This window comes from Muntiacus reevesi, chromosome 18, assembly GCF_963930625.1.
Source record: "Muntiacus reevesi chromosome 18, mMunRee1.1, whole genome shotgun sequence".
NCBI classification, from domain to species: domain Eukaryota; kingdom Metazoa; phylum Chordata; class Mammalia; order Artiodactyla; family Cervidae; genus Muntiacus; species Muntiacus reevesi.
The window spans coordinates 35967297-35989302 of record NC_089266.1 but is presented as its reverse complement, the minus strand read 5'-3'; the positions used below and the strand labels follow the sequence as shown (position 1 = coordinate 35989302).

At 46.6% G+C, this 22006-nt stretch overlaps 1 long non-coding RNA gene across 5 annotated transcripts in view; it reads right to left on the bottom strand.

Moving 5' to 3' along the window:
• The window catches only part of LOC136150043 (uncharacterized), a 39509-nt gene extending 18456 nt beyond the window's left edge, over positions 1-21053 (bottom strand). For 3 of the 5 annotated variants that reach the window (XR_010659737.1, XR_010659741.1, XR_010659739.1), the window contains exons 1-3: positions 20834-21053; positions 18641-18751; positions 15530-15633 (exon numbers count right to left, since the gene is read on the bottom strand). This is a non-coding gene — a long non-coding RNA (uncharacterized lncRNA). Of the gene's footprint in view, positions 1-15529; positions 15634-18640; positions 18833-20833 lie in introns of all 5 variants that reach the window. The other 2 variants (XR_010659738.1, XR_010659740.1) reach the window with 2 other exon arrangements.
• Between the last annotated feature and the right edge of the window lie 953 nt (positions 21054-22006).

Here is a 22006-nt window from a genome sequence, read left to right as displayed (position 1 = left end):
AAAAAAAAAAAGTATAGAGCCAATCAGGACTCATGTATTCCCATGCTGTTATTCCCAGGTTTGGAGTGGTACTGAAGACCTCTTCTCCATGCATTCCCTTCTCTCCGTCCCACTCAAGTCCAGTCACCAACATCTATTCCCAGGACTTCTGCAACACCTGCCCATCGTTCCTGCTTCTCTTTTCCAGTCTACAATGCAGCCGTGTTGACTGTTCTAAGATGAATATCGGAACACATCACTCTCATACAGGACCCTGAAATAGCTCCCCATTGCTCTTAGAAAGAGTCAAACCCCTGAGCATACAAGGCCCTCCTTGCCTCTCTCCCCAGCCTCACCTCTCTCCACTCTCCTCCTTGAATTCTGGGTTCCAATTTGACATTCCAACAGCTTCCCAAATGCACCACACTTTCTTATCTCTGAGCATCGTGGCCCGTTGCCTCTGCCCAAAACACGCCAACACATCCACCTCTGGCTCTTCAAGCTGTATAATTTCTACCTACTACCCAAGTCCCTCCTGGAGATGTACTCTTCACCCCCACACTGAGTTAGGACTCTTTCACCTCACTCCCAAAGCATCTACCTTAGACCTCATCATTCTTACTCAATGTTATCTGGAATTCCCAACAAAACTCCAGGCTCTAAAAGGGCAGGGATCATACTTACGGCCCATTCATTGCTGTTTCCACAGCAGCAACCACAGTGCCCCGCACATGGTAAATATGCGTTAGTCACTCAGGCATGTCCGATTCTTTGCAGCCCCATGGGCTGTAGCAGGTCAGGCTCCTCTGTCCATGGAATTCTCCAGGCAAGAATACTGGAGTGGGTAGCCATTCCCTTCTCCAGGGGATCTTCCCAACCCAAGGGTTGAACCCGGGTCTCCTGTATTGCAGGCAGATTCTTTACCATCTGAGCCACCAGGGAAGCCCCACTTCGCATATAAGTAAGTACTCAGTAAATAGTTGTTGAGTTAATCAATGACTCTACTAGAGCAGTCAGTCATATTCTACTGCACCCACTTTACCTCCCTGACTTCCTCTCCTTGATAGAGACTCCTCAAAGTCTCCTGTGCATTTTCTGGTGCCTAAATCAGGACTTCACACGTAAGAGAGAGAGAGAAATGAAGAAAGGATTCATATTGACAAAAAAAAAAAATCACGACTAACTTATTTCTCATCTTCATTGGATGGCTTTGACAGCATATGAAACCAGGCAGGGTACGAGCCGGAAGTTAAGCAGAGGTGATGTTGGGGGCCAGATTCAGTGTGAGTTGAGTAATAGGATCTGTTTCAGGCCTTGAAATTGTCCAAGGCAACCCTGTGGAGCTGTCATCTCATTAAACAGGCCCTGGGGAGAGTCAGGTATTTTCTTCTGAAAATCAGCCCTCTGTGGTAGTTAATTAGTCATAGCTTTGGGTAATTGGCTTTTCTCCTCAGGACAATATCATCCAAGACCTGAACCAATGCAGGCTGCCCAGGAACCAACAGCAGATCCAAGACCCCAGAAGTACCCACCCGGGCCCAAGCCCCAGGGAGAATCCAAGTGGAAAAGTAGCCAAAAGAGAGAATTTCTTCAGATCACAGAGGGAAGAGAGGTTGTGATTTCACAGTCCATTTTCCCAAGCACAAAGGGAAAGTCAAACAAAGCAAACCATTTGGCAACAGATGGTGAACAAGATCAGTTGGGAAAATCTCTTTGGGGGCTGAAAGGAAAAACTGCAGTGATGCTTCTGTCGAGGGTGTCACGGTTCCCACCTGCCTGGGACATCTTTATTTTCTAACCTAAAAAGCTGCATCCGAGGGAAGATCAGATCCAAAGAGCTGTCTCCCGCTATACATCTGAGCCAGCAGGAGCATTTCTCAAAAAGCATGGGCATCAAAGCTAAGTAGAGTCTCAGACCAGTCACCATTCAAGACAGAATGGAGGAAGCAGGGGGATGGGGAGGGGGGATGGGATGCAGATGCTGGTTTCTATAGAGACCACTACAGAGCTGGACCGTGAGTTATGACATGGGCCAAGGATGGTCAGCTTTCCGCAAGAGGCCAGAATGGGGGGAAACTGTTATGGAGACACAAATCCACGTCACAAATGCCACCGGTACAGCCACTCTGCCTACAGAAGGATTTCCCAAACCTCAGTCACACATATCTCCCCAAGACATACTGACATCAGATACCTCCTAGGCTTCCCTCATAGCTCAGACAGTAGAGAATCTGCCTGCAATGCAGGAGATCCAGGTTCACTTCCCTGGGTTGGGAAGATCCCCTGGAGAAGGGAACGAGAACCCACTCCAGTATCCTTGCCTGAAGAATCCCATGGCCTGAAGAGCCTGACAGGCTACAGCCCATGGGGTCACAAAGAGTTGGACACGACTGAGCAACTAACACACACATACACACACACACACACACACACACACACACACATTCTGGTATAATGCAATTTGAGGTTGGTATTAATATTAATAGATGCAAACTATTATGTTTAGAACGGATAAGCAACAGGGTCCTGCTGTATAGCAAAGGGAACAATCTCCTGGGATAAACCGTAATGTAAAAGAATATTTTTAAAAGTATACATGGGTAAAACTGAATCATTGTACAGCAGAGGCTGACACAACATTGTAAGTCAAATATATTGTTGTTTAGTCACTAAGTTGTGTCCAATGCTTTGTGACCCCACAGACTGTAGCCCACCAGGCTCCTCTGTCCATGGGATTCTCCAGGCAAGAATATTAGAGTGGGTTGCTGTTTCCTTCTCCAGGTGATCTTCCCAACCCAGGGATTGAAACCACACTCCTTGCATTGGCAGGCGGATTCTTTACCACTGAGCCACCAAGGAAGCCCATAAGTCAACTACACTTCAGTTAAAAGCAAAACTTCACGACCTCTGTTTGTAGGCATATTAATATCTCTACTTAATATTTTTGAAAGATAAAACACTACCAGAAACAAACAGATAACTCCTGGTATAATGCAATGAGCAGTGGAATATATCACTTCCATGGTGTTCATTAGAAAACTTTAGATGAACCCAAACTGAGAGTCAACAAAATAACTAACCATTTCTTGCAAAAGCATTAAGATTACAAAAGGTACAGAAAACCTGAGGAACTATCCCAGATTGAACAAAATTAGATAGACAGGACTACCAAAAAAAGTGATATAGGATCCTGAATTAGATCCTGGACCCAGAAAAAGGATCTTAGTGGGAAGACTGGTAAAATTTGAATAAGATTAGTCAATAGCATCCAATCAATGTTAACTTCCTGGTTTTCAATCATTGTACTACGGTTGTGTGAGATGTTAGCAGTAAATGTAGTTGGGTGAAAGGTATACATGAAGGCTCCATACTATCCCTACCCCTCTTAGATCTAAAATCATTTTCACAGAAAGAAAAAGAATCTGACCACAAACTGTTATTTTTTACTGAATTTTTTTCTCTTGTTACTACCATCTCATGGTTGCTGGGAGACTTAAGTGAAACACTCTTTGTAAAGTGCTCAAAATAGGGCTTGGTACAAAAAAAAAAAGAGTGATCAGTAATGTTTGCTTTGGTCATTTATTAAAATTAGAAGCTGGTACAATTGACAAAGGAGACAGAGCTGTCACAGCATAAGCATCAGTGGTATCCGGGTGGTTCCTGTGTTGGAGGCTGAGGGAGGAGGGGGGAACGATGGCCATCCTTCTCTTGGAAAAGTTCCCGTATCCCAGGTAGCTTCGAGATACTGTTTTAGAAACATGGGCTTTGTTTTACTGTTCTTAAACTGTGTAAGTTACATAAACTCTTGTATATATGATATATTTTATAACATCAAAAGTAGCTCTTTTGCTAATGAAATAAACTTTTCTTTTCAAGGGAAACATGCCATCATCACCCAAAGTGGAAAAAAAAAAAAAAAAGACAGTCATTAGTCACAATAAAAGTAACCAGTAGGGCTTCCCTGATGGCTCAGTGGGAAAGAACCCACCGGTCAAAACAGGAGACACGGGTTTGATCCCCAGTCCAGGTGGATCCCATGGAGCAACTAAGCCTGTGTGCCACAAATATTGAGCCTGTGCTCCAGAGCCCAGGAGCCGCAACTACTGAGCCCACGCGCCACAAGTACTGAAGCCTGCACACCCTAGAGCCTGTGCTCCACCACAAGACAAGCCAATATAACGAGAAGGCTGTCTGTGCACAGCAACTGGAGAGCGGCCCCAACTCACCGCAACTAGAAAAACCCCTTGCACAGCAACACAGACCCAGTGCAGCCAAATTAAATAAATAGACCTTTTTTTTTCTAAGTAAGTGGTAAAAATGAATACAATGAAAGCCAGGTATTACTGCCATGGAAAGCTTGGAGCTCAAGACCTCTTCCTTTTTTGATAAAAGGGAAATTAGCAACTACTGGCTAGGACTAAAATACATCAGCGGCCCAGTGGGACTTTATCCTTAATGTCATCAGAGGAGTGAAAGAGACTTGAGAAGGGGATAATTTTCTTTCTACGTGATTCAGTGTTAGTGAGTGTCTGGTCTGCGCACCTTTTAAAAATCATTCCCTGGTGCCACCTGAAATCATATACCACTTTGGGAAAACACTGCTTTTTAGAAAGCTTGTGGTGAGCCTTGAAGACCATGGGGCTGTAGATGGAAAGTCAGAAGGCTTATTGCTGGGGTAAAGAGCTATCTTCCCAGTATTATCCCCGGCATGGGGAAACAGCAGCTGTCATATACTGGCTGTGGGAGAAGAAATTGATTCAACTTCTTTGAACATACCCTTTGATCTAGTAATTTCTCCTTCTATGTATTTGTCCTACAAATAATTGTGAGTCATTACAGTATTTGTGGTAACAGGAAAAGCCAGAAACAACCTAAATGTCCATCAATAAGTAACATGCTCCACCATGGACAATGGAATATTATATAGCCGTTGCAAAGAATGGAATACATGAACATGTCTCAATAAAGAACAATTTCTAAGACGTATTTCTCCCAACACTTATTATTTGAAGAAACCAAGATCCTTAATAACATGTGAATATATAAACATTGCTTCCATTTGTTTTTTTTAAACTGTACATAAACACTGGAGAAGATGCTTGAGAGTCCCTTGGACTGCAAGGAGACCAAACCAGTCAATCCTAAAGGAAATCAACCCTGAATATTCATTAGAAAAACAGATGCTGAAGCTGAAGTTCCAATATTCTGGTCTCCTGATGGGAAGAGGCGACTCATTGGAAAAGACCCTGATTCTGGGAAAGATTGAAGACAAAAGGAAAAGAGGGTGGAAGAGGATGAGATGGACATGATTCAATGGACATGAGTTTGAGCAAACTCTGGGAGATAGTGAAGGACAGGGAAGCCTGGCATGCTGCAGTCTATGGGGTCCCAAAGAGTCAGACATGACTTAGCAACTGAACAACAACAGACATTGTATCAATCAGCTATTGCAACATAACAAACAACCCCTCAAATCATTGATATACAACAATAAGCATTCATTATCAGGTTCAAAAATATGTAGTCAGTTGCACTTCTTCAGACTGGGGGACTACAGATAGCCTGGAACAGCTGTAATCCACATGTTTCTCCTTCTAGGACCATCCAGCCATCTACTTGGGGCATGTTTCTGTCATGGTCAGAGCAGAGCACAAGGAGAGCTCCAGCAAGTAAGCATATTTCGAATATTTACTCATGTCACACCTACTAATATCCCACTAGCCTGAGCAAGTCATGGCCAAGTCCAAGATCAATAGAGCAAGGGTGTATGCTCGTGGGAGAAGGAGGAGAGGAAATACTTAGGAACAAATATTCCTTAAAATCCTAAACGTCCTCTATTCATGAGATACATGTTTATAGACTGGACATGTAGAGAATCTCTAAAGAAGAGCACTCAAGAAATTAAGACTGGGTTGTTTCTAGGGAGCAGAAGTGCAAAACTAAGAATCAGGATGAGGGTGAAGGTTATTTTTCATCGTCCTTTCAGAGTGTTTAAATTTTGTACAATTTGCGTGTATTGTTTCCACAAAAGAACCAAACACACCTTTACATCTGTCTGGTCCACACGGCATTCTCACATCAACTTGAAGCTCACACTCGAGTGAGGCAGACAAAGGGGATCATGACACTATCCCCCACCCAAACCCATTGTGCATGGGAAGGAAGCTGAGAGCCAGCTAAGAGATGCCACTTACCCAGGGCCAGACAGCTAAAAAAGAGCTGAGCCTGAAATTGAAGCCAGATCTGTCTTACATCTCAGACCAAGGCATCCTACAATACCTTGCAGCTTGCCATGGTCCAGGGCCCACCAGTGCCATCCAGTGAAGGGTCCACTTTATGGACCCACACAGGACGAAATCCCTCAGTCCCAATGCACACCATCTGGGAGAAGCTGAATATGCACAGCCCCTTGGAGAGCATCTTGCTCTACCTAGCCTTTTTACAGATGGGCAAAGAAAGGCCCAGAATCACAAAGCAGCTCCCTCCACCTCCCTGTGTCTCAGATAGGATCTTAATGCCCACCTAGCAAGTCATTTGAAGAATCATGTAGATGAGCGGGTTTTGCAGCCTAGAGAGGGTGAGGCATGATTTCAGGGAATTACATGCCCAGTGTTCATGACTTGTAGGAGAGCCAGGACACCGGCCCAGGAGTGTGCAATTAACCCACACTAGAGTAGATGAGTTCTCAGAAAGGGAAAGTGACTGCTTTCAAGAAAAGCCAAAGGACCTTGAGCCACTCAGGCGGGAAGCAGGTTGCTCTGCTTAGTTCTGTGCAGCAGATATTACATCCGAGAGCCTTTCCACAGCAAATCGTGTGTCTGAGCTGGACAGAGCTCCTTCACAGCCCAGCACAAAAATCGCTCCCTTACCAAAGCCCAGGCCCCCTCCCACCCTGATGGGTTCTCCCCTAGTGAGTCTCCTTCCCCATGGTGTCCCCTCTCACCCCATCACCCTCCACTCCCCCTTATCATCACTCAGATTGCAACAAAGAAACGGGTGGGAGGGAACCAACGGAGGCGCCAGATGCTGGTGAGAGAGCAGAAGTGAGGGGGGCCCTGCAGAGTCCCACGAAAGCCATTTTCAACTTTACATCAAATGGAAATTTCTGTGAGCTGCGCTGAAAGCTCCTACAATGACTAATGTCACCACGCGAGCTCTAGGAACAAATGGATGCTAATTATTTTGTGGAAGGCGAGACAAGTAGAGAATTTAAACAGGCGGTCCGACTAAGCAGATGGTAGGAAATCTGAAGGCTTAGAAAGGCAGGGCCTGGCCCCCCTTGCTCAGCTCAGAGCCAGGCGGCTCACAGGCCCAGGCTCTGCAAAGACAGCTCTCTGCACGTGCCCAGCCGGCCTCCCAGGCTCCCACTGACTTTGCAGCTGAATAAAGCCGAATAAAGCCTGGCTTTTAGAGCCTCTTTCAGGCAACACCAAGTCTAGGTGGCTGGAATGGAGAAGGCAACCCCCAGCAGTCCGGCAGGGACCGCTATCATTGACATTCCAGGGCTTTGAGAATAAGATGCTTAATGCTTCTTCCAAGCCCACCCACGGGAAGGGGATGCCAACAGTCATGCATTTGCTTTTCCAAGACAAGCTGGAAAAGGCTTGAAACCAGAGAAGCATGGGCTCAGCGTCCCACCTCCCTCACCCCATGGCTGTGTTAACTCCCTCCCCGGGAGCCATCCTCCCAGCCTGGGAGGTGGTCAGGATGCTTTACATCAGCCCAAGGACAGTTGAATGTTTCTGGCTTACTCCTCACAGTTCCATCGCTAGAATGCTTCCTCTAGTTCCATTGCTAGAATGCAGGTCCTCTGAATTCAGGTCCTCTCCTTAGGACCTGCAGGATTTGGCGTCAGCACCATCCCTGAGCTGGGATCACATGCCCCCCACCCCCATCCCCCATGCCTGGCCGGCACATGCCCTGAAGTATAAACTAACTTTGAATTCCCTGGCCTGATCCACTCCAGAGTGCCCCCAGCAGATGGGGCCTGACCCAGAGGCCTAAATGAGAAGGAAATCCAAAAAAAAAAAAAAAAAATGGGGGATAAATGAGAAGGAAGTCCAAAAAAGAGGGGATATATGTGGCATGGCAACCCACTCCAGCGTTCTTGCCTAGAGAATTCCATTGACAGAGGAGCCTGGTGGGCTACAGTCCACAGGGTCTGGCAGCGTCAGACATGACTGAAGCGACTTAGCACGCTGCAGGCACACACAGATACCCATATCTGTTACATATGGATACATCCATATCCATACAGCTGATTCACTGTGTTGTAGAGCAGAAACTAACATTATAAAGCAACTATCTCCTAAAAAAACCTGATTTTAAAAATGCTTTGCTGAAATTCTTCAGGGACTTTAGGGTAGGGGCAGGCATGCCCCTCTCCTTCCATGGCCCTGCAATAAACCTCTCTATGCTCCAAACTCTCAAGTTCCAGTTTGTTTGGCCTCACTGTGTGTATAAACTTGGGACTGCTAACAAGACCAGCATAAAAAAATTAAGGAAAGTGTTTAAAATCATCCCAAATCCCCCCGCTTCCAGAGAAAAGCTGCTGCAGACACTGGACCTGCCTCCTTCTTGCCCATCTTTCTAAGATTATGTAGAAATTTTAAAAAGAGACTGAAAGACGGAATTCCCTGGCAGTCCAGTGGGTGGGATGCTGCTTCCACCGCAGGGGACATGGATTTCATTCCTGGTTAGGCAACTAAGATCTGCAAGCCACACTGCATGACCAAAAGAAAAAAACAAAAGACTGAAAAGATAGATGATAGATAAATATATACATTGAACTTCCCTGGTAGTCCAGTGGTTAAGAATCCTCCTTCTAAAGCAGAGAACACAGGTTTGATCCCTAATCCAGAAAGATGCCACATGCCTAGGGGCAGCTAAGTCTGCACACCACAACTACTGAAGCCCATGCGCCCTAGAGCCCGTGCCTCGCAACAAGAGAAGCCGCTGCGAGAAGCCTGCTCACCACAATGAAGAGTCGCCCCCACTCGCCACAACTAGAGAAAGCCCATGCACAGCAATGGGCTTCCCTGATAGCTGAGTTGGTAAAGAATCCGCCTGCAATTCAGAGACTCCGGTTCGATTCCTGGGTCGGGAAAATCTGCTGGAGAAGTGATGGGCTACCCACTCCAGTATTCTTTGGCTTCCCTGGTGGCTCAGCCAGTAAAGAATCTGCCTGCACTGTGGGAGACTTGGGTTCCATCCCTGGTTTGGGAACATCCCCTGGAGAAGGGAAAGGCTACCCACTCCAATATTCTGGCCCGGAAAATTCCATGGACTATATAGTCCATGGGATCACAAAGAATCGAACACGACTGAGTGACTTTGACTACTACCATGCGCAGCAATAAAGATCCAGTGCAGCCAAAAATAAATAAGCAAGTTTTTTTTAAAAAATGAGTATACGTATATGTATTGCCTATTGTATGTGTATGTTGTGTGGTCTTATCCTATCAATAAGCGATGCTGCAGCTGGACGGGCCCTTGTGGTCCTTATTATGATTGCAAGATGCTCCTCAGCAATAACCATCAGGAAGCTTTGAAAAAACATAAAGGTTTATTACTTGTAAGACCTGGAAATCACACAGCCTTCGGGGGCCACAGAACAAGATTGCAGAGGGAGAGAGAGTGCGCACATGTCACGAGTCTGGGGTTCTGCCTTTACTGGGGTCCTGGGAGGGGCCTAGGGTTCCTACAGCTCAGTCTTTATTGGTGCATTTAAAACAGAAGAATTGGAATTTGAAGTGAGAAAAGAAAAAGAAGGAGCGTCCCGAATGGTTCGTTATTGAAATCAACTACAACCTCTAAAACAGAGACCCTTCCATGAGGGAAGGTGGCCTGGTGTGACTGGCCACGTGTTTAGTCTCCATAGCCAGCTTTGAAGTAGTGCCACACGTGCCAAATCTCTTCAGTCGTGTCTGACTCTCTGTGATCCTGTGAACTGTAACCTGCCAGGCTCCTCTGCCCATGGGATTCTCCAGGCAAGAATACTGGAGTGGGTTGCCATGCCCTCCTCCAGGGGAATCTTCCCGACCCAGGGATAAAACCCACGTCTCTTATGTCTCCTGCATCGGCAGACAGGTTCCTTACCACTAGTGCCACCTGGGAAGCTTTGAAGTAGATACCTATTTAAATAGATGCCTTCGAAATCAAAGCTTAAGTCAGACACTTGCATTGCAAAACAGAAAAAAAAAATCAGTCCGATCAGTCAAGGCTTAGACTTCAATACTCTACTTTCTTCATTAGACATTGTATCATAAGCTTTTCTTATATCATTAGAATTCTTTACCTCATTTTTAAATGATTCGTAATAATTTTCCAAATGGATATACCATAGTTTACCATTGTATTTTAATAGCCAAGTATTAAGATTGAAACTAATTTAGTGCTGCTATAAACATCTTCCTCTTCATCTATAATCATTTTCTTAGGATGTATTTCCAGAAATCGAATTCCTAAGACAAAGAGTATAAATATTTTAAGGCTTTCACAGACACTTGCCAAATGGCCTCTAAAAAATTATTCTTTCATCACCTATGTCTGAGAATTCTTATCTTACCACAGCCTGTATCCTACACCATTAAAAAAAATTATATGTATCTTATATACGCACACATGAACTTTCAAGGCTCAGAGTTGCCATTAACATAAATTTTAAAGCTCTGATTTTAAATGCAGTTGAAATTAAAAGGATGTTCTTGGCCTAGCCCTGACCTGTAGGACAGACAGACCTCACATCTGAGGCTCTGGTCCACCCCCAACGGCAGTCTCTGCCAGTAACAAATTGGAGTGCCCGTAGCCTCCCCTCTCTTTACTCCCCAAAGTGCTGGCCCATGGCTGACTGGGAGGTGGATAAATGGCTCCGTTGGCTGCCCTTGTTCCCAGAACCCACTTCCTAGCAATGCAAGGGGGCCATTTATCATTCTGCCACAGAGCTTAGCCCTGCCAGATATCTCATTCCACTTCCCCTACCAAGGACATGGCTTGGGAGGGCCGACTCAAATCTTGGGCTCCATGTATCAATGGACAGACCACCCAGCTTGGGGCCAGGGGACCCAGTGTCTCACTCACTGTGCACCTGAGCCAGTTCTGGGTCTCTCTGTGTCTGTGGATCTTCATATCTAAAGAAGGGATTTGGACCCTACCATGTACAACATCCACCACTCCCCTTTCTCTGGGTCCCTAATAAGGAAATGGCCAGCTCGGTCCTGCTGACTGGCCACCACTGCGCCGTAAATGAACAGAGCTGAATCACATTCCCGGTCAGGTAGAAGCAGGCAGTGCAGCATGGGATGGAGCACAGGCTGGAGACACAGGGAACAATCAGAGAAGCCCCAGGACAGGCTCTCTGTGTCCTGCTAAAATCAAGTCAGCTCTGGGAGAAGTCGGTGTGTGGAACAGCGCAGCAAAAAGAGGATGTGCTGGAGGGCAGAGAAGGCTTCCACCACTTGGTGACCCCGACAGCGCTCCCTGCCGCCTTCACAAAGGCACGTCTCCATCAGCTGGAGATGAGAACAAAGCCCAGCCTGCCGTCTTTTCCATGGAAACCTGTGTTTCCAGATGCTCCTTTCCTGCTGAAAATTTCCTGAGGAAAAGAAGTAGGAGAAAGGTTCAGAGGATGGGAGTAGGGGGTCTGCAGATTTAAGAAATAGGAACAGCTGGTCTCAGAGACTCTTGGAAGGAGAAAAGCGGCTTTTGTTCTCTGTTTCCCTCTGTGCTCCCAGGTTTAAATGAAAGCGGCTGATTGATTGACCAGCAGTGTCTCTTTAAAAGGACAGCAAACAAGGTACTTTTGAGCCCCTGCCTGGGTGTGTCTCTACCGGCCTGACATCGAAGGAAAAATGCAATTCTATTTATTTCATTGCTTTTTGAATCTGACTAGGGATTTGGTTTTGTTCTAGTAAATTGCTACTTGCAAGAGCCTCGGGTGCCAATGCAGTTCCTGGAAATGAGGGATAAGATTGCGCACAGAGGACTCAAAAATAACTGGGCACCCCGATGAGGGATTTGTGTGTTGGTGAGAAAGAAAATTGTCCTAATCTGGAATGCAGCACCAGGCCCCAGGCTGAGAAGTATGATCCAAGACTTGGAACTCCACCTGGGAGCAGGAGCAGGGCAACGGAGCCGACTGGGGTTCTAGTACACTTGCCATGGAAGGACCGCTGTGTTGGGATGCTTCAGAGAATCCCACATTCAGTTGTTAAAGAGTAAGGGCCTTGATGTTCAAGTCACCACGCTTGCCATCACCCTGGTGACACTTCTCTAATTGGTCCTCCAGGAGATTGTGCAAATTGTTGCATATCTTGCTAAAATCAAGAGACCCTGATGCACACCACAGAAAGGGCCCTGAAGCAGAGATGGAAACGTTGAGTTGCAGTCTACACCTTGTCCCTGGGCCGAGCGAGTCTGGGCCAAACCCATCTCCTCTCTTAGTGTTCTCATCTGCAAACTGAAGGTGTTAGATTCCCAGACTTTCTTCCCAGGACTCTTATGAGAGGGGCAGGGGAGAAATCAAAGTCAAGGGAGGCGCTACCCAACTGTGAAGTGTTGTCCAACTGTGAGATCATTTTCCATGTTTTCACACTAGAATGGGCTGCTGATTCTCCCAGGGAAATTCTCCAGGGTGATTTGTTTCCCGTGAAACCACCCTGGCTTCCAGGCTTGACTCTTTTCCTTTTTTTCCTTACAATTCAGCTGTTTAGTTACAGGTCATCATCCACCTCAATAACCTGCCATCTTTAATCTACATCCCCCCTTAGATTCTCACTTAGGACTGTGGGATTCCAGGGCAGGAAGAGGCCCTACAGGTGAGGTCACGAGGGCTCCCGATGGAGCACCCGAACACCCCTCACACAGAATCGTTCCTGCCAGCTCCTGGTGACAGCTACCCTGGGTCCCACAGCCCTGCCTTTAGGAGTTAAGGGGATCCCAGGTGCCAACTTCAACCAAGCTCAGAGAAGGCAAGCAACCCCACTGGGGGTGCCAGACCAAGACTACCCCCTAGATCCTCTGGACACACTGGGGTGGGTGTGTGGGTGAGGGTGAGGGTGTGTGCGTGGGCATGGACCATAAGGGAGCCATCAAGAGCCCCACTTGGACCAATTTCAGAAAGGAACGGGAGAGAGAGACCTTGTGTGTAAGGTGAGTGGCCAAGTCCAGCAGCGTCTGGATGTCTGGCAAGGACCCCACACAGTGATCTCCAGAAGATGCAGCAGACCTTCCAAGGAAGACAGTCTGACAATCAGGAAGAGATGCAGCATTCATGAGCTGGGGTATTGCCAGGTAGCCAGGTTCTGAAGCCCCTCTTCATCACCCTACATGTGTCACAGGCATCTTAAAGATGTACCCTCAGCCCAGGCTCTTTGTTCAGACCACCTCACCTCCTCTTTCCCCAGCCAAGCTTTCTCAAAGCCTCAGGAGGAAGACTCTCTCCTCTGGATCCCCAGACCTAGGCTTCTCCCCAGGGCAGCCTTCCAGGGACTATGGGGCTTGGGGTGGGCCTGCTTCAGCTGACGGTGCTTGAACTGCCCTCCACCTGGCAGAAGACTCATCTATGACTTGATCAGTTCAGTTCAGTCACTCAGTCATGTCTGACTCTTTGCGACCCCATGGACTGCAACACACCAGGCGTCCCTGTCCATCACCAACTCCTGGAGCTTGCTCAAACTCATGTCCACCAAGTTGGTGATGCCATCCAGCCATCTCATCCTCTGTCGTCCTCTTCTCCTCCTGCCTTCAATCTTTCCCAACATTGGGGGCTTTTCCAATGAGTCAGTTCTTCGCATCAGGTGGCCAAAGTATCAGAGCTTCAAAGTATTGACTTGATCAAGGTGTTTTAAAGGGTAGTGATTCCTCTGTTATGGGAACAGTCCACAGCATACCAGCACAGCAGACAGACGTCCTGGAATAAGCAGACTGGTAGTTTGCACAGCTCTGTCCTCTCATTGTAAACAGCATTCCAGAAGACTCCCTGAACTATGGTAAGTGGGGAAATTCTCCTGCAGAGAATGTGGGTGGCATTTATGAGCCCTGTTGCTGGATCAGGCTGCCTGGATTCACATCCCAGCACCACCAACTACTGGTTGCAGCAAACTGGGAAAGTTGGGGCTTCCCTGGAGGCTCAGTGGTGGAGAGTCCGCCTGCCACACAGGAGGCACAGTTTCGATCCCTGGTCCAGGCAGATTCACTTGCCACGAAACAGCTGGGCCTGTGCACCACAACTATTGAACCTGTGCTCTAGAGCCGGAGAGCCACAACTACTGAAGCCCATGTGCCCTAGAGCCCATTCTCCACAACCGGAGACGCCACTGCCATGAAAAGACCGAGCATCACAGTTAGAGAGTAGCCCTCGCTCATCCCAGCTGGGAAAAGCCCATGAGCAGCAACAAAGAACCAGCTTGACCATAAATAAACAAAATTATTTTTTTTTAATATTGGGAAAGCTAGTTTCTCTATGCCTCCATTTCTTTTTCCATAAATGGGAATCATAACAGGACTGGGATTATTGTGAAGATTAAACTGAGTCAATAAATGTAATGGGCTTAGGAGAGTGCCTGACCCAGGGAGGGCCTCTGTGAGCCCTGCAGTGATACAGCTATCTAAGGGACACCTTGGGGTACAGTTCGGTGCGCCTGTCTTTTACTAGACCAGCCTTGACTCCATCCAGACTACGTGTCCTAAGTTATGTGGGTGCTGCAGGCGGCACTGTACTCAGCCCAGCCATGCTTCCTGCTCCCGGAAAGCACCCAGACCAAGACAAGCAAAACCGCGTGCTCTCCTATTCATCTGGAGAATCGGCCTAAGCATGCATCATTGTTTGTTTTGCAGTCAAGCAGAGTCAGAGAAGAGAATACACATATATTTATTCTGAAATAGGAACAGACTTCATTGAAGAGTCCACCAGAGCCAGTAAAAAAGAACGATGTGTTTGGTATTTGGAAGAAGAGAAGAAAGGAAGCCGGAGATAAAGTGCGGCAAGAGGCGTTTTAATGCTCCTGGTAACTGATTTATAAATTCCGTGGAAGGCTCTGCACATTTGATTCTTTGCCGTGCATACGGCCTCTCCATTTTTCCATTTTATAGTCTTGGCGGGAAATGGCCTTTTTCAGAGCCGACAGTTAAAACACTTAGCTAGGCCCCGGGGCAGCCTGGGAGGAGACGGATAGGGGGAGTCTGGGGTCGGCCCCTCAGGGAGATCACGTGGGGGTCCCACCCTCTCTCCTCCTGCTCTGCCTCTCTCTCCCCTTCACCTCCTCAGCTATGACACCCACACACACATTTGGGAGTCTGAAAATTTCTCCCCCGGAACAACAATCCTTGGCTTCTGGGGAATCCCTGGATAATCGAACTATGGTTTCCCCTTTGAGGGATACAATCTTTTAAGCTTTGTTTCAATTCCTGTGTAAATCAGGATAAACCCAAGCAAATGACAAATTCTGGAGAGCTTTTAAATGTATTTCTTTCTCTTGCTGTTTTGGTCTGATTGATGGCAAATGAGTCACTTTACATAATCCTTTCCTGTAAGCTGTGCTTCTCTACTAACCTTTTTCACAGAGTAGAGTGTAGGTGTTAAACTTTGAGGTCAAGCAGACCAGGTTATGTTGCTTATGAACAGGTGTGAACTTCTCTGAGACACAGTTTTCTCATCTGTAAAATGGGCATAAAATTAACACCTGCCTCAGAAAGTGATTATTCGATAACCTCTGAGAAGAAGGCAAGGTCAGCTCCCCATGGCTATAGCTAATCATAGCTAAACTGGCTGAGGCCAGGCAAGGCCCCTCACCCCTGACTCTTGGCCAAGACCCAGACCTCAGATATGCACCTCTGCATTGTTCAGGGTCAGGACAGCAAGCTCCCCTGGGGCCAGTTGTCACTGCTGGAAACTGAGTCCATGGCTGTCTCTAGTCTGATCATGAAGAGGCCTGCTTCTCCCACCTGACTGCTGGCTGGACACAGAGATATCTGTGTCCAAAAGACCCAGGCTTTTAATAAAAACAAAAACAGATAAAATAAAAATAAGAAGAACCAGTCTCAGCATTTCAGCTTAACTCACTCCTACATTTTTCTCTCTCTCATTTTTTTCCCACTCTCATTCTCACTCTAAAAGGGTCAGTGTTGTGATAATTGAACCAGATAATGGCTGTACAGGGGCTTTGTCATCTGTAAAGGACTTTACAAATATTCTCACGTACAGAGGAGACCCTGGAGAGCTACGCACGTGAGGGGAACCCTGGCTCCCTCCCAGCCAGCATAGCAAAGCCCTCATTCACTCTCTACATGGTAGTCTGTGGCCCCATTATATTTGAAAAGAAGACTCGGGCTGGGGAGGTTGAAGCCAAATCCCAGTTACTACTGGGATTTGGCTGGTCAGCTGGGGTCACCTTGTCCTTTCAGACTTGAAGAAAATTGGCCCCAACACAGAATCCCCAAGTTCTCAGGGCTCAGGCTTTAGCCTTAAGTATAATAGCATCTTTTTGCACTGCAACAGGATACCCCATGACTGTCTACAAAACTCTCTGGATTTGAAGAGCGGGGATTAAATCAAGGGATGTGAGCAGCCCAAGAAATAATGTGGGAAGACAATATTAGAACATCTGGACTTTTATATAAAAATAAGAAATTAAACTATGTTAAATATTATACTAACGTTCAAGTACAGTTGACCCTTGAACAGCATGAGTTTGAGCTGCGTGGGTCCACTTATATGTAGATTTGTTTTTCATTAGTAAGTACTGTTGAACCAAAAATGCAGAACCACAGATGCAGAGGGCTGACTAGAACGTTATACTTGAATTTTTTATTTTGAGAAGGGTTGGTGCCCCTCAAGTATCAACTGTGACAATCATACTAATATTTAATCTGCAGACTGGTATTAGTACAATTTATAAAGAAACAGGCCTATATTGAAAGTAGATGCTAAAGTGTTCTTTCCTAAGAGGGGTATACAATCAAAATGCTTGGTGACCGTAGGAACAGGTGACAAGCATAGTTAAGTGGCCATCAGGCTGACAGATAATCCCAGAGTGAACTGACCAACCTGTAACCCAGTCTCTAGTGATCTGCCACAGGGCTGTAAATGTTGCCCTGAATTGTTTGGGAGAGCTGATACTTTGGAGAATATAGAAGTTAAATAGATAGTGCAATATCATATATTTTCCTGTTACATAACATTATATTATCATCTACATATTCTAAGATGTTTGAGTTCTTTATTTTCTGGGGCATACTACTAAAACACTCACCTTCTTGAAAAGGGATAAAAGGAAATACTCCAAAATATTAACAGAGCTTGTGTTGAAATGGTGGCGACGTGGATAACTTTTCCTCTTTTCTCCATTTTCCGTATTTTCGGCATGTGGACATATTTTACAAAGAGCAAATGCAGTTGTTCCTTTTGTTGGTCAGTTTTTCCCACCCCTCAGCACATTACATTTTCCTGTAGCCTGATGAGAGTCATGTAGGGAGTTGAGGCCATAGGTCTCCCCGATGCCCCCTTGTTCTTGAGGAAATTGGCAGAAGTGGGCAGCAGGCCACGGGTTCCAGGAGTACTGATAGATTTCGCTTCCCGTCCTGAAGAAAACACTAGCAATGGCTTTTCACATTTGCTTCTGCATCTGCAAAGCACTTTGTCCCAAATTAATGCTCATCCCAGCCTGGGCTCCCTGGCTGGGGTGTGGTGTGGTGATTAGGATGGTGGCTTCCAGAGCCATGTCACTGGGTTCAAACCCTGGGACCTAAGCAAATCACTTAACTCTGTGCCTCAGTTTTGCCTTCTGTAAATAGGGTGCAATGATGATATCTCTCAGGGCACAGAGAGGATTAATGAAGAATCCAGGTAAAGCCCTTGGAACGCTGCCTGACACTTAGTACAGGTACAAAAATATTGTCTGCAATGATGATTTCCGCTGTATCCCATTTCTGTTCTCTCCCTTGTATCAGTTGCTCAAATGTTACCTCCTCCAAGAAGCCTTCCATGACTCTCCAATACACCCCCACTCCACTGCACGCTGACATGCTTTACCCCCTACTCTGCTGGATTTTTCTTCATAGCACTTAAATCTGTGTCCCCCCACCCCCAAGGGGTCCTTTACTTTCCTTTCACTCTGGAGTAATCCTCAGCAGTTAGAACAGCACTAGCCCATAGCAGTCACTCAATATTGGCTTGAATGAATGAATGAATACATTTCATCTTTATGTCCTCATGTGAAACCCCACTTTATACGGAAGGAAATAGGCTCAGAGACATGAAGTCCAGGGCACAAACAGCTAAAAAGCGATCCAGCACAGCCTTGAAGCCGGGTCCCCTGACACCAGACCCCGGTCAATGGGTACTCAGTAACCCTTTAGCGAAGGAGCCACTGGGTGCAGTGGTGAAGGGGCCTGACTTTTTCTTTCTTGATTTGGCAGTCTCTCTCCTCCCCGAGACAAAGACTTCACATTGCTCATGGGTATAAATCGACAGTTTCAAAGGCTTAATCCTTCCACACTTACTGCAAACCCATACACACACAGAAATAAATAAGTTTCTCTTTTAGGGGGAAAAAGAAGGATTTTCATGGCATCATAAAAACAACGCTTTACTTTTCATCTCACAGAGCCTGTCTGGGCTTAGTTATGCTTGGGAGCCTGAGAAAGACTCCCAGCTAACACTCACATGAAAAATTGCCATCTCCGCAGCTGCCTGAGACTCATGGAAGAAGCAGAAATTTCCTTCTGTGTCCGTCTGTGTGTGTCCAGTAGTCATCAATCACCCCCGGAATGGGGCCTGTGTGGGTAGGATGGGTCCACTGCCCTCAGTCAATGGCAAAGAGATTTGGTGAAACAAAGAACATGCAGGCATGGGGGGCTGTAAATGATGCAGGGGGACAGAACACCAGTACATTTTCACAATTTTTAAACCTATTCTTAGGACCCAAAGAGCCCCCAGTGCCCTAATGCTCGACTGGTTTCAAGTATATATCTATTCTTTCTCAGGTCCATCTGCCGCTGTTGCTGTTTAATTGCTGAGCTGTGTCCAACTCTTTGCAACCCCATGGACTGTAGCTCACTAGACTCCTCTGTCCATGGGATTTCCCAGGCAAGAATATTGAAGCTGGTAGCCATTTCCTTCTCCAGAGGATCTTCCCAACCCAGGGGTCAAGTTCAGGTCTCCTGCTTGGCAGGCAAATTCTTTACCACTGAGCTCCCTGGGGAGCCCCCTCAGGTCCATCAACACCAGCTAAACTCAGATGGGGATTCTAATCGTATGCATTCATTCACTCATTCATTCCATGCTGTTCAATAATCTTGTCTCCCTCTCTGTCTTCTGGGTTCATGTAGGATGAACACCCTGGCCTTGCCCTTGGTTGGGGCTACATGGCTAATTCTGGCCAATGAGTCTGAGCAAAACAGTGACTGTCACTTTGGAAAGTGAAAGTTGCTCAGTCATATCCGGCTCTTTGCAACTGCATGAAGTATATAGTCCATGGAATTCTCCAGGCCAGAATACTGGAGTGGGTAGTGGTTCCCTTCTCCAGGGGATCTTCCCAACCCAGGGATCGAACCCAGGTTTCCCACATTGCAGGCGGATTCTTTACCAGCTGAGCCACCAGGGAAGCCCTTGTCACTTTGGAGTTAGAGCATTTAATTGCCAATGTGAGACCCTCCAGAATTCCAGCAATGTTGGAAAGAGGGGCCACAGTCAGCCTGGATTCAGGGTGAAGGGTCAGAAGCAGCATGGCTAGTCAGCCACGATGAACATACAGGATGAGCAAGAAGAGAACTTTGGTTGCCATAAGCCGCTAAGATCTGGGTTTTGTTTTTATTACTGCAGCTCAAACTGGCCTATCCAGACTGATGCACTGCAATCAACAGCACCTAAGCCAGAGGCCTCCTGCTTCAGTCCTGGGTCCTACAATTTGCTGGTTAAGCAACTTAGAACAAATCTCTGAGCTTGAGTCTCCCCATCTGTAAGATGGGTGTAACAGCAAAGCCTGCCTCTCTGAACATCTTCAGAAAAAGGAAAGAAGTTCGGGCACACCCCTGTGTTAACCCCTGGGAGAAGTCATTAACCTCCAAGCCCCAATCCCGTGTCTGTGACATGGAGGCCATAATTACTCCTACTCCGCAGGGTTGGCATGGGGATTAAGCAAGATAAGGTGAGCACTGAGCATAAGAATGCAATTTGTATCAGTTTGCTCCAGCTACCATAATAAAGTCCACGGCCTGAGTGGATGAGGCAACAGAAATACCACAACCATGAACTTGAGTACCGCAACTAAACATCCTGCATGCTGCAACAAAGATCGAAGAGCCCGTGTACCACAACCAATACTCAACACAGCCAAAAACACACCTACAGTGGGAAGGTGGCCATCTGCAAGCCAGGAAGAGGCTATCACCAGCATCCAACCAGGCTAGCACACTGAGCTCAGATTTCCAGCCTCCAGACAGAGAGAAATCAATGTCTGTTGTTTAAGTCGCCCAGTCTGTGGTTCTTTGTTATGGCAGGTCGAGCTCAGGCATTGTGTGCATTCCATGGAGCTCTACACTAATGGTTTGTGCAACTTTCTGGAAGTTATGCTGCCATTAAAAGTTTTCAGGGAGTGGATGGTAGGGGAGTAATTTCTTCTAGGGGGAGAAAAGTCTTTCTTAATTAACCGAGGCAAAATCAGTGGCTCTCCCCTCTTCTGCCTTCTGACAGCCCTGCCCCAGCTTCCGCTCAGCCTCACCCCACTCTCAGCAGCCCAGCCCGGATCTGGGCTCGGCTGCCCTCAGCCCCCTCTACGGAGTAACCTCCACTGCCCCAGGTTTGCAAATGCTCCCGCTCCCGGCTCAGCCCTCTCACCTGTTCTCTGTAAGTACTCACCTGTTTGACCTGCACAGGTTCCGAACAGAAGCTCCTTCTCAGCCCCAGCCAGGAGGCAGATGGTGTGTCTCAGCCCCTCCCGACCTCCTTTTTAATTTGCCAGCCTGACACCTGCTCCTTGACCTCACTCCTTGCGGAAAAAAATGTGCATTTTCTGCTGACCCAGATTCTGTGCCTTTGATGGTGAATAAGAAGTTGGACTTTACCCCTCCAGAGATTGAAACTCTGCAAAAGGCTCACTTCGATCCTGGGAGAAAAAGAAAACAGGTCAGCTCAGGGTCTGGAGCCTGTCTTTGTGGGAAGAGCATTGACTGGGGAGTCAGGAGGGAGGAGGTTTGCCCCAGGAAGCTCAGTCAGTGAGCTCTGGAAGGGCCCTTCGGCTCTTCTTGTCCAGAAGTTTCAAGGTATTTTTCTCTTTCAATATTTTAAACTTTATGAAGATATAACTTCCATACCATAAAAATTTGCCTTGCTGAAGGTGCCATTCTCTGACTATTTACAAAGTTCTGCAGCCATCACCAAAACCTCATTTTAGACCGTAGCCATCACTGCAAAGATACACAATGTGTGAATTATCAGAAACTCTCATGTCCCCCACCCCACTTACACCCTGGACAACCATAATCTACTTTATAACTCTATAGATTTGCCAGTTCTGAACATTTCATGTTCATGGTATCATACAATATGTAGGGGTTTCTATGTGGTTTCTTTCACTTAGCAAATATGTTTGAGATTATGCATGTTTCTTTTAAACATCATGGTGTGCTGTCATATGGATATACCACATTTTGCTTATCCTTTGATGGACATTGAGGTTATTTCCATACGTTTAGATGTTATAAATGATACTGCTGTTAACAGTGCATACAAGTCTTTTTGTGAATGTCTGTTTTCATTTCTCTTGAGTAGGTATGAATGAGTAATCATGGCAGCATTTGGATTTGAAGGATGGAAAGGTCAAGACAGCTGGAGAAGGGACACAGCGCTAAGTATGGAGGCCTTGCTTTGTGGGACAACACGGTGGGGGCGGGGCGTAGTTTGGACTCTGAAGTCAGACCCAAGTCCAAATCCTTCCTCTGCCGCTTCCTGCTTCTTTGATTCTGGCCAAGTTGCTAACTTCACCAGCCTCAGTTTCCTCTTTCACAAATATTGATGGTGATGCTTACCTCA